Source organism: Limulus polyphemus, unplaced genomic scaffold (genome assembly GCF_000517525.1).
Source record: "Limulus polyphemus unplaced genomic scaffold, Limulus_polyphemus-2.1.2 Scaffold11096, whole genome shotgun sequence".
Lineage (NCBI taxonomy): Eukaryota > Metazoa > Arthropoda > Merostomata > Xiphosura > Limulidae > Limulus > Limulus polyphemus.
In genome coordinates, this window is record NW_013676706.1 from 1 (window position 1) to 3,707 (window position 3,707).

Genomic DNA, 3,707 nt, shown 5'->3' on the forward strand with positions numbered 1-3,707 from the left:
TCACCACTAGAAACAATATGATGAGAAGGACACGCTCTTTCTACACCACTAACAACAATATGATGAGAAGGACACGCTCTTTCTACACCACTAACAACAATTCGATGAGAAGGACACGTTCTTTCTACACCACTAACAACAATTTGATGAGAAGGACACGCTCTTACTACACCACTAAGAATAATATGATGAGAAGGACACGCTCTTTCTACACCACTAACAACAATATGATGAGAAGGACACGTTCTTTCTACACCACTAACAACAATTTGATGATAAGGACACGCTCTTACTACACCACTAAGAATAATATGATGAGAAGGACACGTTCTTTCTACACCACTAACAACAATTTGATGATAAGGACACGCTCTTACTACACTATTAGCAACAATATGTTGACCAACTTGAGACTACTACACTTGACACTTCTATAGAGTGGCGTGACACATATTACAAAGTAACTTGACATTTCTAGAGTAACTTGAGATATATTATATAGTAGCTTAACTCTTATTACTGAGTAGTTTGACGTTTCTATAGAGTAACATGACGCTTCGTTAGAGTGTTTTGACTCTTATTTTATAATAGCTTGACACTTCCATAGAGAAAATTGCCACTTATTATGGAATATCTTGCCACCTGTAGAGTAATCTTACATTTAATGATACCTCTAGAGTGAAACGTAAGACGCCAATAGAGGAATGTCTAACTATGATAGTTTTTATTGTGTCCAAACTCTTGCTATAAAATTTAACACAACTTATTGGTGGGTATCGTACAGTTATTACAGAATAATATGACACTGCTATGGGATAACTGGACACTTATTATATAACAAGATGTGACACTTAATACAGGATAAGATATACACGTCTATAGAATAAAGCAACATGTCTATTACTGTTCAAGTTTTCATGTGGTTTAGTCAACTCTATAGACGTGGGACTTCTGTGATTAATTTGAAAAAATCTTTATCATTTCTTTAAAAAAAAAGTGGCTTAAAAATGTCCTTGATAAGTTGGCATATGTTTTTACTGCGAATTGAGAAACATTTCCGAAAATTAGACATTCAAAGTGTGAAAGATGATGTTGCTATATTAAAAAAAAAGTGTTAATTTTGCATTCGTTCCTCATTGTGCTTAATGATAGTCTTGTTTCACACAGTTTTATTTCTAGTCATGGAGGATACAAATTAGCACCAAGCACGTGCAAAGGCCCTCAGTGATGAAAATGTTTGGACATTTTTCGATCTCCTTCTGGTGAAGATCTGCAACTGTAGTTTCCTTTCTGGGAAGAGGAAGACAATAACAGTTTTATTTAATGCTTCGTGTTATACAATTCCTAATATTGTATATTTATTTATATGTTTCCAGCGCTATTTGACCAACTTTAGAATTATTCTTTTACTTACGTTTCTGTAAAAATTATTCAAACTATAAACCTTTTTTATTTTTATTAAAATATTCCCTTTAGTTCATGTTTCCACTCTGAATGACACCTTATACAATGGCCAGGTAAGAGACACGAAGATTGAAATGTCCATTCGTAATGCCCCCAGTGGCACAGCGGTATGTCTGCGGACATCCAACGCTAGAATCCGGGTTTCGATACCCGTGGTGGGCAGAGCACAGATAGCCCATTGTGTAGCTTTGTGCTTAATTACAATTACAAACAATTACAAATTAAAAACCATTCGTAATTTAAATCTGTTGATCAGAGTGAGGGTAACCAATCAACAGCAAGCTTTTTTAAATTAAGGAAGATGGTAACATCTAACTGTAGTCCTTACCAAATACCAGCCAGTAGAATATGGTGTTACCTGACTATAGTTACCAGTATAATCCATCCACGGATCCTCTGACTGTGGTTACTACTAGAATCTATTCAAACGAATGCCATGCCATCCATCTGTTGTCATTACCAGAATTCATGCAGTCCAACATGGTATCGTCTGACTCTGGTTACTGCTATAATTCATCCTAAAGAATATCGTAGCATTTACCTATCGTCATTACTCGACCAGCTGTAGTAAATTGTATTATCTGGCTATGGTTTCCACTAGAGTACATCCTGGGGTAATATGGTAACATATAAAAGTCGTCATTACCAGGAATCAACTTGTAGACAATGGTACTATCTGACTGTGGTTACCACAAAAATCCATCCAGGTTATATCTGACTGTGATTTCCACAAGAATCCATTCAGATTATTTGGGTTTATGGTTGCCACTAGAATCCTTCTATAGGAATGTGGTAACATCTAACTGCTGTCATTACCTGAAACCTGAAGGTAAAAAGTGGAATTATCTCATTCTGGTTGCTACTGGAATCCATCTTAAGGAATATGGTAAAATTTAACTGTCATCTCTACTAGATACTAGCTTCTAGAAAATGGTATCATCTGACTGTGGTTATCATATGAATCAATCCAGGTAATATCTGACTTTGATTGTCACTAGAATCCTTCCAAAGGGATGTGGTAACCTCTATCTGTCATCATTACCATGAACAAGCCTGTAGAACATGGTATCATCTGACTCTGTTTACCACTAGAAGCCATCCTAAGAAATATGGCAACCTCTATCTGTCATCATTACCAGACAACCAGCCTGTAAAACATGGTATCATCTGACTTTGATTACCACTAGAAGCCATCCTAAGAAATATGACAACCTCTATCTGTCATCATTACCATGAACAAGCCTGTAGAACATGGTATCATCTGACTTTGATTACCACTAGAAGCCATCCTAAGGAATATGGTAACCTATAATTGTCTTCATTACCAGAAACTAATCTTAGATTATGCTACAATTTGAATCTGGCTATTCTAGCATTTTATTGTTCTGCACATTAATGTAGCAGTAAAAATTGTTGCACATTATGGTTAAAGAGAAAAAGAGTCAAATGTTACCCATAAAGTGAAAATTGTCTCACTTTATGGTTACATAAAGATTACACAATATTTTTTGTCTCAGGTTTTCAGATTTACTCTGTTTTTAGCTGTATTGAGAGGAACACAAACTTAGGAATACTCACTCGTTACCATGCCCACCAGTATTCAACTAGATGGTTATATATATATATATATATACTGAGTGGTCACAAGTAAATAGACCCCACCTTTTCAGAAAAAATTAACATTTTCAGTCATATTCACATGAATTGATATATTTATAATTTAATTAATATCTAGTACATCTTCCTTTCGCTTCGTGGAGTTCGTTGATCCTTTGAGGCATCGTGAGAATCATCTCGTCAATTTTAGATTGTGGGATTTTCGCCTACTCTTGCTTCAAAACTTGGAGTAGATCACTCTTCGAAGTTGGTTTTTGGTTGTTTCTTGACTTGCCGGTCGAGTATGGCTCAGTGGTTTTCGATGTGGTTCATGTCAGGAGATTGGCTCGGCCGCCCTGGATACCAGTTTCTTCCTGCCACTTTTAGGTGTTTCTAGCAGCGTGACACGGTGCTCCATCTTCCTGGAACAACGTCGTGTTCTTGTTCACGAAAACCAAGGAATAAAGTGGCAAGAGTCCATCCTCCAATATTTCGATGTATATCGCAAAATGTATTTTGCCAACGCACTCAATAGTGTCACTGAGATAGCGTTAACAAGTGCCTCTTGTTTTGCCAGGGCGACTGATTCTGTACTCACTCTCAGTGTGACGACACCAATATCATTAGCTTCGGTTAATGGGTTTGAT